This window comes from Monodelphis domestica, chromosome 1 (assembly GCF_027887165.1).
Source record: "Monodelphis domestica isolate mMonDom1 chromosome 1, mMonDom1.pri, whole genome shotgun sequence".
Classification (NCBI taxonomy): domain Eukaryota; kingdom Metazoa; phylum Chordata; class Mammalia; order Didelphimorphia; family Didelphidae; genus Monodelphis; species Monodelphis domestica.
The window spans coordinates 736762628-736778385 of record NC_077227.1 but is presented as its reverse complement, the minus strand read 5'-3'; positions in this window follow the sequence as shown (position 1 = coordinate 736778385).

The window sequence follows — 15758 nt, the reverse complement described above, 5'->3', positions numbered from 1 at the left end:
CAGCCAGAAAAGATCTTGCTGCATCAGGGACTGAGGCCCATGGGAAAAATAGCTCCAGCACTGCCATGAGTTGAAAAATAAGAGGATGATGTTCAGATGGATCTGTCCAGTCCTGACCTTGTCCTTGAACCACAGTCTTCATGACAAGCTGCTTGATGGTCGTGTCCACCCAGATAAATCTCCAGCATTCTAAACTCAACTTGTCCTAAAGTGAACTCATTTTCTGCCCCCCCAAACTTGTCCCTCTTGCCAGATTTTCTGCTCCTATTGATGGCCCCAGCATCTGACCAGTCACCCAGGCTTCAAGGGCCAGATTTAGTTCTGGAAGGACTCAACATTATCTTTCTGTAGATCCTTCTTCCTAACGCCTCAAAATCAGTCAGTTACTAAGCCATTTGAGTCTATCTCTTTAAGACCTTTTCATCCTTCCCCTCTCCTATTTCTGATGCTCTCATTTAGACACAGGTCTCTGAGTTGAACTATGGCAATCAGCTCTCAACTATTCTCCAGGGCTGCCCCAATAACCTTCTCAAGGAAAGCTCTAACCATATCACCGACTGGTTGGGCATCTGATAAAAACCTGTCATTGCTTGTAGGCTGGAATAACAGTTCCTTGGCTTGGATTTCAGGTCCTTTACCTCTTGGAATCTCTGGTTTCCTTCAAAATTCAGCTCCAGCATCACCTTCTACAGGAAGCCTTTCCTGCTCCCCATCCACACCTGTGTAATCTCCCCTGTGTTTTATTTTATATTTATTCAACTCACACACACACACACACACAGCAGGGACCATGTTGTTTGGCATCAGCATCTTCATTGCTGGCAGATGGCTTTGAACACAGTGGGTTCTAGATTGATGGTGTCAGTTAATCAAGGAGCTTTTATCCCCGACCACACTGCCATCTTCTTCAGTAAACCCAAGTGGCTCTCTATTGCCTCCAGAATAGAAATCCAAACTTTTCTGATTGAGTTACACCAGATACCCAGCCTATCTTCCAAACTTAATCCTTTGGCTCCCTTTTCTATCTTCATGATCCGGACAGATTAGCCTGTGTCTGTTCCTCCCATGTGGCACTCCATTTCCCACAGGAGACTTTTAAAAATCCCTTACCGTCTGTTCTAGGATCCATCCTAAGACAGAAAAGTGGCAAAGGCTAGGCAACTGGGGTTAAGTGACTTGCCCAGGATTACCCCGCTAAGAAGCATCTGAGGCTAGATCTGAACCCAGGTCCTCCTGACTCCAAGCCTGATGCTCTAGCCAATGTGATACCTAGATGCCCCTTCCATTTCCCATCTTTAGATCTTTGCCTTGGCTGTCCTCCTTTCCTGGAATGCCTTCCCTCTTCATATTTGCTTCATAGAATCACTCACTTCCCTCATGTGCCATCTTGTACATGAAGTTTTTCCTGATCTGTTGGTGTTCTCCCTCCCTAACTAGCCTGTGCCCATTTTGTATTTATTCCACACACACATACTTATGAGATTGTAAGCTCCTTGAAGGCAGTGATTGTCTTTTGCCTCTTTTTGGTATCCCCATTGCTTAGTACAGTGCCTGATACATTGTAGAGGCTTAATAAAAGTTTTTGACTGATTAATACACACACATATATATAATAGGGTAGATAAGTAATAATATTAATAATAATAATAATAATTAGTATAATACAGGGCAGACAGGTGGCATAGTGGTTAGGATACTGAACCTGGAGTCAGGAAGGTCTGATTTTAAATCCAGCCTCAGATGTTTACTAGCTGTGTAACCCTGGACAAGTCACTTACCTGCTATCTATCTCAACTTCCTCACCTGTAAAATGGGGATAATAATAGCCTCTAGCTCCCAGGATTGTTGTGAGGATCAAGGGAGATAATAATTGTGAACCTAAAAAGTCAAACAAATTCTCATTGCTTTTCTTATAGCTCTTTAAGGTTTGCACAGTATTGATAAATATTAACCTCATTTTATCTTCACAACAACCCTGGGAGGTAGGGGTTATTTTCATTTCACATACACACACATTTGTTGTTGTTCATTTTTGCATTGTTTCTGTGGCGTCTAACTCTCTGTGACTCTATTGGGGTTTTTTTGGTAGAGATATTGGAGCAGTTTGTCATTTCTTTCTTTAGCTTATTTGACAGATGAGGAAACTAGGGCAAAGAGAGGTAAGTGATGCGTACAGGATCATACAGCTAGTAAGTATCTGAGGCTGGATTTGAACTCAGGAAGAAGAGGTATTCTGATTCCCAGTCCAGCCCTCTATCCACTGTGCCATCTAGCTGCCTATGTCAGGCGACATGTCCTGAAGGTTGGGTTCTTTAGGAACTTGGGTTTTGGCATCAGGAAGTTGCTCTAAGACTTGGTGATAACAATCAGAGGAGTCCAGAAGCAGCGTGGTGAGGACACAGGGATTAGGGGTGAGAGGACGTGAGTTTGAGTGTTGACCTCTAAACCCGTTTATTTTGTGACCTTGGTTGTATCTCCTAACTTCACTGAGCCCCAATTTTCTTCAACAGCAAACAAATGAGAGGATATGACTGTATGCTGTCCAAGGTGCCTTTCAGTCATTATCTCCAGCTATTATCCCACAATCCAATGCCACTGGATTTAGACTCAGAAGGCATAGGCTGGATTAGTTTTGCCCTTGGGCAAATCCCCTCCTTTTGCTAAGTCTGAGCTTCTTCATCTAAAAAATGCTTCCATGTCTAATGTGTGATCTCACTGAAAAAGATCCACCCACCAATGAAGCATACCACTCTCCAATGTGCACATACCCATCCTGGGCACTCTTGTTGCTCTGTCCTCCCATAAATCCTTTCCAAGGGGTCTCCCTGATATGATGGAGGTCTTCCTTAGTGTTATGTGGTCATCACTACACAACCAACTTACCTCCTTTTTCCATCATTCACCTTTTGGATGACTTCTCTCGAGTCATTCCCAGTGCCCTCTCCTCTCTCCTTTGAAAGATTATAGGCTCATAGACTTAAAGCCAGAAGGGACATTAGCGGTCATTGAGTCCTCCCCCTTCATTTTACAGATGAGAAAATTAATGTATGGAAAGGGATCAACACAACTAGTAAATGTCTGAAGAGAGATTTAGAACCTCAGTCTTTCCAGCTCCAAGCCCAACTATCTCCCAAAGTTTACTAGGAGAATACGATTACACAATGCACTTGATTTAATTGCTCACACTCACTGGTCATTGACTATGTGTACTGTGCTTGTTATAGGGCAGTGATGGTGAACCTTTAAAAGACTGAGACCCTCATGCTGCATGTGAACCTCCCCCTTACCCCAGACAGGGGAGAATGGAAGTAGTCCCATTGGGCTGCTGGGCAGAGGAGTGGGTGAAGTGAAAGGTGTCCTCAGGCATGATGGAGAGGGGAAGGAAGGGCTCTGGCATGTGTGACATAAGTTTGCCAACATGGTTATAGGGTCTAGGGAGGGAAAGTATAACAAGATCCTTCTCCTTCAGGACCTAGCTTAGTGGTTACTATTCATTTACTCTGAGTGATATCTTTCAGCTGAGCCAGTTTCTGAAAGTGGTTTGGAATCTCCCTCCCCAATAGTACTTATGTAGCATAGGACTGGTTACAGGGCAGGGGCTCAATGGCCATGCATTTCCTGAGAGATAAGAGCTTCTCTCCCCTAAAATCCTTCTCTGATATCCTTTCCAGATGAGGAGGTGACCTGAGATTTTCAAAGGCTCTGTTGGCTGAGCTCAAGGTTCCAGGATGGTGCAATGGCAAGGACCTTAAATTTGAAATAAGAGGCTCTGACACATAGGGTCTGAGTGACCTTTGGCAATCACACCCCTTCTTTGTGATCTTAGTTTCCTTCCCTGTAAAAGAAAGAAGATTTGGACTAGATGGCTTCTGAGGATACTTGGTGAAACATATTGCCTACCAGCATGTTCATTCCTGCCTGATGAACGTTCTCTGTATGGGCACCCTGCCTTGGTAGCAGGGGAGCCTATTAGAGAACCTATTTTATGTGTGTATGGGGAGATTTAAAAAATTATGTAGAATATTTTCCCATGATTACATGATTCATGACCCCTTCCTCTGCTCTCTCCTCCTCCCCCCCCCCCAAAGCCGACAAGCAGTTCCACTGGGTTATACGTGTATCGTTGATCAGAACCTATTTCCATGTTATTCATATTTGCAGTAGAGCAATTCTTTAACATCAAAATCCATATTATAGCTCCATCACATTACATGATGGATCATATATTTTTCTAATGCATTTCCATTTCCACTGTTCTTTCTCTGGATGTGAGTAATGTTCTTTCTCATAAGTTTTGCCCTGGATCATTGCATTGCTGCTAGTAGAAAAGTCCATTACATTTGATTGTGCCACAGTGTATCAGTCTCTGTGTACAATGTTCTCCTGGCTCTGCTCCTCTCACTCTGCATCAATTCCTGGAGATTGTTCCAGTTCACATGGAATCCCTCCAGTTCATTATTCCTTATAGCACAATAGCATTCCATCACCATCATATACCACAATTTGTTCAGCCATTTCCCAATCAAAGGGCATCTCCTCATTTTCCAATTTTTTTCCACCACAAAGAATGTGGCTATAAATATGTTTGTACAAGTCTTTTTTCTTATTCTCTCTTTGGGACAAACCCAGCAGTGCTATGACTGGATCAAAGGGCAGGTATTCATTTAAAACCCTTTGTAGTGTGGGGAGATTTTTAACTGTCACTTTACTTGCTATGACTTTTGTACTCAAATGAGTTTTGTTTTAAGTTAATATATCTTCTGACTAGCTAGTAAAAGTAAGCACACTGATGGGGGCTTATAAGCCATGACTTAGAGTGAGTGTAGGCTTCAAGAGGGCTTTGAACCTGGGGGTAGGTTTTGGGTGGTCCATGGGTAATAGTCGGGGCTTCAGGTATTGCATCTAGAAGTGTCTGTGGGATCTAGACTTTGGAGGGCTTAAATGCCAGGTGGAGGAGTTTGTTTTTTAGTCCAGAGGTGATTCGGAACCACAGCATTTTCTTGAACAAAAGAATGACAGGGTCAGACCTGTGCCTTAGGAAGATGATGTTGGCAGTTGCCTGCAGTGAATCAAAGGAAGAGAGGCTAAAAAGAAGGGGAACAATTAGAAGGCTTTTGCCATCATCCAGGAGAGAGGTGTGCCATGTGTGGCGGGAGCACCCACCCAGATCTTTTGTGGTATTGAAATCGAATAAGGCATGACTCACTTTGAACTGGTAGACTGCTTGGCTCCTGTGCCTTCTGGGCCTCATGGTGTTCATCTGTAAAATGGGGACAAGTCAAGAGTTCCCTCTCTTTAGCCGCCATTTTTACCAAACCAACAATCCGCGGTCCTCTCTCTCCCTCTGGCCTGGCCTCCAGCCAGAGAGGGAGTTGGTGAAATGCAGCTTGTCAGAGTGTTTATGCTTCATTTTTGACACTCTTCCCAGGGGCTGCTAAGTGGGGCTTGAAATGGGGGCGGCTGTGTTAGGTAATGTTCTATCACTTCCCTGACTCTCTTTGGCATTCCTGGTGTTTCAGCATCTCCAGCCACTGGGAGTGTTGATTTAGGCCCTCAAGATGCCCGGACGGGGCCGTGATTCATTCATCCTCTGGCAGGAGGGATTCTGTGAGCTCTGTAAAAGCCCTACATGCTTTCTCTCCTTTCAAAGGGGAGGGCGTTGGACTCAAAGGCCTGTGCCAAAATGCATGTAAAATTAGAGATTTAGGACTGGAAGGGACCTTAGAGGCCATGAGGACCCACCCATCCTCTCTTATTTCAGACAAGGAAACAGAAGTCTGACTGACCCGAGATAGCCAGGTATTGAGCATGGAAGTGGGATTGGAATCCAGATCTCTGCTTCCAGAATGAATGGTCATGCCACTGGATCACGTGACTTCCAAGGGCCTGAGGTGGTTAGCTTACCTTAGGACAGGGCAGAGGAGATGGGCATCCTTGACATTCTAGGTCAGTATCCCAAAGTACTAAGGCATGTCATCTTTGCATTGGCTACTCTTCCTCCCAAAATGCCCTCCTCCCTTCCTATCCCACTTCACATGTTCCAATCCCGCCATCATTAAAGGTCCAGCTCCGATCTCCTCAATGTGAGGAAGCCTTGCATCCCTCATTAGTCCCACTCACTCTGATCTCCCCTTTCTCTCTCCTGGAGCAGTCTTGTGGTCCGCCATGTTCCAGATCTTGGTCTGGCTCTTACTGCCTGTGTAGATGGCTGTTCTGGCATGCCTAGAGTCTTGTCTCCTTTCAGTCAGGGATCCTGGCTCTTTCCTCCTTGCTTCCCCCATAATGCCTAGAACAGAACTAGGTCCCCAGAAGGTCTGGTTTAATTGAGATTAAGTTGACGTCCTATACTTGGGGTCCAAAAAGTCAATGGGAGGAGGCTGAATAGACAACACGTTGGGTTTAAGGAATTACAGCGGAACAAGGTAGCTGACAAAGCTAATGTGATGCTCATTAACATGCTTTGATTAAATGTCTACTATGGCATATGAAGAAAAAGGTCTCTGCCCTCAAGGAGCCCCCATTCTGTTGACATACATTTCTATTACTCAGTCATTTTTAGTCATGCCCATTTCTTCATGACCCCATTTGGAGTTTTCTTGGCAAAGATGCTGGAGTGGGTTGCCATTTCCTTCTCCAGCTCATTTTACAGATGAGAAAACTGAGGCAAACATGATTAAGAGACTTGGCTGGAGTCATACAGCTGGTAAGTGTTTGAAGCTGGATTTGAACTCAGGAACATGAGTCTTTCTGACTCTAGGTCTGGCTCTGTCCACTAATATGCCACCCAGCTGCCCCTATTGATATATAATAGTATCAACCAATAGATGCAAGATGATGAGAAAGCCAGAAGGAGAGCAACTTGGGGGCAGGGGGCAGGAAAGATCAGGAAGCATCTTTGAGGTGGTGATGGGGGGAGACCTCAGCTGAGTCTTTCCTTCAAGGGATAGAGGTGAGGAGGGAAAGCCAAGGGGACAGCTTAGGCAAAGGAGTGGAGGAAGGAGATAGATTATTCTGTTCAGAGGGAGAGCATAGAATCAGAGATTTAGGGCTAGAATGACATTTAGAAGCTAAACCCCTCATTTTCCTGAGGAGGATACAGTTTCGGGGGGGGGGGGACTTGTCCAAGATCACATAGGAAGTAAATGGTAAAGTCAGAATTTGAACCCAGGTCCTATGGTTTCATGGTCAGCTCTATTTCTGCTTGCCAGGAAACCTCTCCTCAAGTAGGATCAGTCTGACCAGAATGGACAGCTTGTGAAGGGGAATAATGGAAAACAAGGGCTGTGGCCAGAATGTGAAGGTTTATTGACAGAGGTGACTGGGACCCGGCTGGTCACATGAGGAAGTGGCTGGGCCACAGCCCCTCCTACCCTGGGCCAAGGGTAGTCAAGTACTTTTTTAGCTTTGCTAAGACAGGGGAACAAGAGCTGGGCAGAGGCTGGGCCACCCTGGAGGCAGCAGTGACTGAATGCTCAGCCAGGCCTGCCAGGGTCTCCCTAGCTCTCCTGGGACAGGAAAGCTATTTTGAAGGGATCAGTGTTACTAATGGCTTCTCCATCCCTTAGGAGCCCTAGGCAGGAAAGGGGGGTGCCTCTATGTGGGATGGCTGGAAATCTGGAATGTGGGATGGAGATGGTGGATTCCAGGGATGGCCTGACTCTGACCCCAGTGAAAATGGTCCTCTCAGGCTCTGGGAATACAAGAGAGAATAACAATTTATTAAGTCCTTACTTTGGGTCAAGCACTGTACAATATAATCTTATTTGATCCTGAGATCAACAACCATGAGAAGTAAGTGCTGTTATTATCCCCATTTTATAGTTAAAGAAACTGAGGCAAACTAAGGTGAAGTATCTTGCCCAGTATCACGTATATTATATATCTGAGGTCAAATTTGAACTCAGGCCTTCCTGATTCCAGCCCCAGCTCTTGTTATGCCACTTAATTTTCAATGAACTTATATTTAATGGGGGATTTCACATCATCATCTTTATCATCACTGACAAGCAATCAACAAATATTTATTAAGCACCCGCTCTGTGTGAGGCACTGTACTGGGAGATGGACATGCAAAGACAAAGGAGAAAAAAGTCCTGCTCTCAGAGAACTTCAATTCTAGTGGGGGAGACCATATGTACCTCCTTATGAGACTTTTAACAAATCACCTCTCTTGTGGCCTTTATACACGGAGTGATACAGCTTTGCCCCAGGGCATCGATTTTGGACTGAGTGTATATCCTTTTTGCAGCAACTGCTATCTACATTTTGTAGTCCATTAGCAGCTGAGGTGACTGTTCCAGGTACTCTCTGGAGGATCCTGGCATGACTGGACCCAGGGTGGGCTTAATCTGTGTGGGACCCTAACCCCTACTCTTACTCCCAAGTTAGTCAGAGTCCTCTTGCTTCAGAGCACGAGGGATCTCTCTCCTCTTAAATTTTCCCTTTCCATCCAGAAAGAAGGGGAGTCAAAATCCTCATGGACCGTGACTACTAGACTGGAAAAGTGTGTGTGGGGGACAACTTTCCTGTAGCCCTTCCTGGCTTCCTCTCCTTTTGGCACCATGATTCTAATTGATTCATCCTGCTAGAGGTAATCCAAGTGAGATCCAAATTCAAATTCCAGGAATCTGCTTGGGAGAGTGATAGGGTCATTCATAAAACCAAACCATAACTCTGTAGGGAGCCCTTAGGGGGATCATGTAACTTCCCATGCCAGAAATGTAGGAGTTTGATCTATACTAAGCAACATAAGCACAGATGTGGAAAATTCATTTATAAAAAGAGTACCAATATTTAAAAAAAAACCCTAAACCCTTACCTTCTGCCTTAGAATCAATACTACATATGGGTTCCAAGGCAGAAGAGTGGTAAGGGCTAGGCAATGGGGGTCAAGTGACTTGCCCAGGGTCACACAGCTGGAGAGTGTCTGAGACCATATTTGAACCCAGGATCTTCTCTCTCCAGGCCTGGCTTTCTATCCACTGAGTCCCCAGCTGCCCCCAAAAGAGTATCGGTATTACCAACTACCATCTGCAATGGCAGATAGGACATTGAGATGTATTGGGGGCCTTTTTTAGCTCAATATAACTGCAGGAGGAAGGAGAAATAACATGACCCATTTGGCTTCAAAGCCAAGTGGAGGGAAATAGAGAATGGGTAAATTCACCAGGTCCTAGAAGTACACAGAGGCAGGCACATTTAAGCAGTTAAGGCAATTGGCTCCTTAAATAGAGCAGTGATCCAGCTCGTCATGACTATAATCCATCCTAGTCACTGTGTTGGGTAGCCATGCCTTCCACCTGTTTGCACGTTGTTCCACCCCACCACTGGCTGAAAATTTCCAGCTTTTGTGACCCTTCAGTATCCCTGCCTTTTGGGGAAATCTATACTTTCCAGATGCCCCCACTGTAGTAAGAGCTTCATTGGTCCCAAACAGTCTCCACTGCCTCACCTGATCTCCACAGTTCTGACCAGTTCCTTTTCTAGGTATTTGGGAGCTTTAGAAGATGGGGTAGGGATAGGCAGAATGTTTTAGGGAAGTAGAGGCTGAGGGAGGTCTCACTATGGTCCTTGGGGGGAGTGGGTCTGGAGGAGCTCTCTGTCCAGACTGGTCCAGGCCAAATCAGCTTCTTGCAGGGCTTGGGATTTGGGGAGCTATTTAAATATTGCAACAGGGGCAGCAGGGTAGCTCAGGGGATTGAGAAGCAGATCTAGAGACAGAAGGTCCTAGATTCAAATTTGACCTCAGACACTTCCCAGCTGTGTGACCCTGGGCAAGTCACTTGACCACTATTGTCTAGCCCTTAACACTCTTCTGCCTTGGAATCAACACACAATATTGACTCCAAAATGGAAGGTAAAGGTTTAAAAAATATTGCAACAGATGAAGCAGTGGTGCTGTCCATGTGTGGGGGTAGGTGGTTTGTATCTAGGGTTTGTCAGAGGGAGTCCTCAGATTCCAGAGCAGAGAGAACTATACTCATCCCAAGCAGAGAAAAGTCAATAAGAATTTATTAAGCACCTGCAGGTGTCAGGCATGGTGCTAAGCTCTGAGGCTACAAAGACAGGCAAAAGACAGTCCCTGCATGCAACCCTCCTAGGGGAATAAATAGGAAAGGTAAATGGTACCTCAACTCAGGGAGGCACTAATGGGGAAGACAACAGCATATAGAGGGGTGCTTGGGATTGGGAAGATTCAGAGATGGTAAAGGGATTTATTGAAACACTGATTGGCATATCCTTTCCCAAAGCAATGGGAATTATGGTCTTTCTCCAGGTCTGGAAAGAGGGAGAGTCTCACCTGCGGCAGAGTTGATGAATAGAAGATAAATAGGGAGCAGAGAGATTGGCTAGAGCTGGTGGAGATACAGTGGGTCCTATAGGACATTCACTCATGGGGGTGGGGGTGGCTGATGACCATAGTTCAAGAGTTGGAAAGGTACATTCTCCAAGGGATAGTCTCTGGTCCAGAGGCAGAGCCACATGAAGAAAAGATGGCAGAGATGTGAGTCCTAACCTTGCCATAGACCAGCCCCAAACCTTGCCCACAGCCTGATCTCTAAAATTGGCCATGTGTTGACCTCTCAACCTGTGTACATATTGACCCCTGATCTTGGTCAAAGACTGACCACTCACCTCACCAGCCCTCTCTCCCTTAACTACATGCACCACTGGCCAGAAAGGGTCTGGGTGAGAAAGTAGGCATGACTCAGACTCATCCCCACTTCTGGGGGGAGAGAGAGAGAGAGAGAGAGAGAGAGAGAGAGAGAGAGAGAGAGAGAGAGAGAGAGAGAGAGAGAGAGAGAGAGAGAGAGAGAGAGGGAGGGAGGAGAGAGGGAGAGACAGACAGACAAATAGACAGACAGAGACAGAGAGACAGACAGAGACAGAGAGACAGAGAGGGAGGGAGGGAAGGAGGGAGGGAGGAGAGAGGGAGAAAGAGCGAGAGGCAGACAGAGACAAAAACAGAGAGACAGAGAACTAGAGAGAAAGAGACACAGACACAGAGACATACAGAGAATATGAGTGACATAGGACTCTGACAAGTCACTTGATTCTTTGGTGTCTTAGATAACTCCCTAAGATTGTAAATCCCAGTGGGGGGCACAATCTACACTTGTAGGGGGAATTTCTGCACTGGGGGTAATTTTTAAACAGCGATAGGACACAAAGGGTTGACTTTTTACCATTAAGGTCTATTAAAGTACAAATGAGCTATGAGGAAGGGATGACCCACAAAGCCATGCGTCTGGACTAGTTCATGAAATTGTCTGGGACTCTGGCTCACTTAGCAGGGACCGGAGACTTGAAGAACCAATGCAGAGGTGTAGATTTCACGAGAGGAGTCATAGGTTAGGAGTCATAGACTCAGGATGTCGCTGGTTTGATGAGGGTGACACAGGTCTTGCCCTTAGGGAGCCCTTCATCTAATTCAAGCACAAGGCCCTTGTTTTCAGAGATATCCTGGTCTGAGGGATCCCAAGGGTTATTGGGAAGGCAGAGAAGGTCCTATTTACTTGATTGAAAGCTGGGGGAGAAGCCCTAAGCCTAAGTTCCTCATAGTTTCTGTAGAGAATGAATAAGTCCCATGCTCACAAGTCTTGTGTGAATCAGGTGAAATGAGCTCCCAGCAGGCTGGGAAGAGGCAGTTTATTCCCAAGGAGATGGCACTGGGGTTGGGGAGGGGGCTGTGGGAAGATGATGTCATGCACTAGGTTGAGGAATCCCAATCTCAAAAACGTGTGGGTGGGGAAAACGTGTGTGTTGGCCAAGGCTGATGTCATCTGTCACACAGCAGCGGCCTTGGGGAAGGGGCCGCTTGGTTGGTGACTAAACACTCCATGGAGGTGGGGGCATGGATTTGGCTTCACCTCTGTCATTCTGACCCTTCCTAGATTACTCCCCCTCTGCTTGGCCTTGGACTGCCAGCACAACACTCTCTGACTCCAACCACCAGCTGCCTTTTCCAGATAACTCCTTTCTGCCCAAAGGGCACCCCCACCCAGCCTAGGCGACCCCCACTCTGTGGGTGCTCTTCCCTGATGAGCTATTTTCACTCTTCCTTGAGACATCATGTACTTGCCATGGCCCCAAGTTTTCAGGGGTTCCCTGATCATTTTTGCACATTGCATCCCCTCTACCTTTCCCCCCAGCTCTCCTCTGACCCTCATCCTTGGTAAGGGCATGTTCTAAGAAGCTCTCTATGACTCTGCCCTCTTCCTGCCCATCCACATGGAACAATAATTGGTATTTTTGAATTTCCAGTTCAACTCAATTCATAGACCGCTAGATCTCAAGCTGAACGGCACACCAGTAGACTTTGAATCCAGCTTCTTCATTCTAAGATGAAGAAAATGTGGTCCAGAGATCCTAAATCATTGATCCATCTTCCACTTATCTATCAGACCTACAAGATGGGTCTCTGAGTTTTCAATGGCGAGCCTTGGGCACTTGTCGATCCCCTCCCTGCTATTCCTTGGCCATCTACTTTCCATGCTCATAGAACCACAGACATGGAGAATCCGAAGGGGCTTTAGTGGCCACATATTCCAACTCATTCACAAAAGGAATCCCTGCTATAACACGGCATCCCAGTAGGTGCCCAGATTCTGCCTGAAGACTGCCAAAGAGAGACCTCTGCAGGCAGCCCATTCCATTTTGGGACAGCTCCCATCTGTAGGAAGTCTAAAGGTGACTTTTTGTAATAGTCCGATTCAAACCCTCTAGGAACAATCTGAGGGATGGCCCTTCAGACCCTTGAGTAGAGCTCCCATGCCCCTCTCCCTGCCCTGTCTCCAGTGCCACCTCTAGGCATTGGACCTTACCAGCCTGTTCTTTCCCCCTAACTTTTCACCTCTGGCTCAAGGGACAACAATCAAGTGAATTCTCCAGTTCTTGGGAAGAACACGGGCTGGTCCATTGTGCCATGGTTTCCCTCACCATACTATGACTTTCCTGACCAAAACATTCCTCTCTCTATGTATTCTCTTCCCCATTCAAATCTACTTCCTTCAGGGAAGGGACTATCTTTTACCCCCTTTTTTGTATCCTTGGAGATCATTATAGTGCCTGGCACATTTTTTTGGTGATGTCTGACTCTTTGAGATCCCATATTGAGGTTTTCTTGGCAAAGACACTGGAGTGGCTTGCTATTTCCTTCTCTAGCTCACTTGACAGATGAGGAAACTGAGGCAAGCAGGGTGAAGTGACCTAACCCAGGGTCACACAAATAGTAAGTTAGTCATAACTGTATCTTCATTCGTTCAATTTTCAATCCATCAATAAAGATTTTTTAAGCATCACCACCACCAAGTGCGCTAAGTGACAGGGATGCCAAGACACAAAAGACAGCTCCTGCCCTCAGGGAGCTCAGAAATGGGTTTCATTCATTATTCAAAATTACATAGATAGTGGGTGCATCCCAGAGCTAGGAACCCATCCCTGCTTCTGACTTCAACTCTATTGTCCTTCCCATTGCCCACAGATATAGCTGGGAAGACACAGTTTATAGACTCAGAGGATCTAGATTCAAATTCCCTCTGTTACTTACTGCTGGGTGACCTTGGACAAGTCTCTGCTTCTTTAGACTTCAGCTCTTTCATCAGAAAAACCAGAGAGTTGGGTGATATGAGCTCCAAGTTCCCTTCCAGCCCCAACTCTATTATCCTGTGATACCCCACAGCCCAACAAGCCTTCTCAAGTGGCCCCTATGCCTGAGGCATGGGGCCAGGGCCTGGAGAGACAAAGATAGCCAGCTCTTAGGCCCTCAAGGCTGATTTTTTAATAGCATCCTCTGCCCCAACATCTCCATACTCCTCAGCAGCCTCTCTTGTTCCTTGGTGACATTGTAAGATCCCTGTGTTATCTATAAACCCACCAAACTTCCCTCCTCTTCATGACCCCAGTTTTCTTGTCAAAGATACTGGAGTGGTTTGCCATTTCCTTCTCCAGCTCATTTGACAGATGAGGAAACTGAGGCAAACAGGGTTAAGTGACTTGTCCAGGTCCACACAACTAGTAAATGTCTGAGGATGGATTTGAACTCAGTTCTTTCTGAATATAGGTCCAGAGTTCTAATCACTGTGTCACACAGCAGCCCTTTAGTCTCTGGGCCTTAGTTTCCTTTTCTGCAAAATGAGGAGGTTTAGCTTGGTAGTCTCTGGGAAATCTGCCTCCTCTAGATCTAACATCCTATGATCCTTTCCTAGCTTTGACTCCCTCAGAGAAGCAAAGGCCTAGGAAAGTCACCTGCTTCTGACATAGAGAATTAAAATATTTTTCTCATTAAACAGATGGCTAAACTGAGGCTCTGAGAGACAAAGCAATTTACTTAGGCTCTAACAACTAGTAATTGACAGGTCCATGGTTTTCTGACTACAAACCCCACAGGATTATAGGTTCAAAGTTCTAAGCTGAAGAGGTCCATGGAAATCAGAGTTCAATTCATTTTATGAACGAGGAAACTGAGGCACAGGGAGACGAGGTAACCTACCCAAGCTTACCCAGATTGAAAGTGTCTGAGCCAGAATTAGAACTTGGGTCCTCTGCCTCCAAATTCAGCCTTCTTTCTGAGCTGAAGGTTTTATGTGGTGGCAGTCACTGGCTGCTTTCTTGATAAGATTCCAAAAGGTTCTCCAGCCCTAGTCTGAAGCTAGTTGTGCCCTCCTGCCTAAAAGGCCCTGAACAACTTTCTCCTGGTAGTTTTGAGCCTGGAAGTTCATTGCACATCCCAGCTCGGATGCTGATTAACCCCATCGATTCATTTAATCTCCTAAAGCCTCAGCTTCCTTAGTTGTGAAATGGAGATAATTATCCTTGCATCAATTATCCTTCATTAATTCATTCATTCAACAATCACATATTAAGTGGGGCTCCACCCCCCTGCAGGTCCCCAGGCTCCCAGTCTAGGGAGGTGTCCTGACTCCTCCTTACCCTCTCACCCATTTAGAAGCAATGGCTGAGTTTTGCCCTTTCCAGCCTCTGATTCTGCTACCACTCGGGTGGACACCCACATCCTATTGCTAGACTCCAGAGTGCCAATCCTGGAGTCAAGAAAATTCACCTTCCTGAGTTCAAATCTGGTTTCAGACACTTCCCAGCTGTATGACCCTGGGCAAGTCACTTGACCCCCATTACCTGGCCTTTATCACTCTTCTACCTTAGAACACATACACAATATTGATTCTAAGATGGAAGGAAAGGGTTTAAAAATAGGAGGGGCTTATTTTATTCCTATTCCTCCCCCATTTAATAAATATATAGAATGGCCTTAGAGGCCAACTAGTCCAACCCATTCATTATACAAAAAAGGAAACTGAGGCACAGAGAAATTCAGTGTCTTGTCCAAGGTCCCAAAGCTAGCAAACGGTGGAGGCAAGAATAAGCTCTAAGCCTCCCGAGTTTTCTTGCTACTTCAGCATGTGATTCCTTGGGGAGTGGACTTGTGGGAGAACACACTTCTATGTGTTGGTGAATGGTTTGTGGGTTCTTCTTATTAGGAGGGGGACTAATTTGGGCTAAAGTCCAGGGAAGCAGGATGGGTATTGGGGAGGATATTTTCTAGGGTTAGAGAAAGAGCCCACAGTGCCCAGAACATGCTAGACCCTTCATAAACACGTACTGAATGACCAAGATGGGGCTCTTTGGTAAATGAACGGCAGAAGGGGTGGAAAGATAGAGAGAGACCAGGAGGCATAAAGAGGAAGGTCTTCAGATGCAAAAGAAAATTCCCTACTTTAGGAAATGTCTGGGGTTCAAAT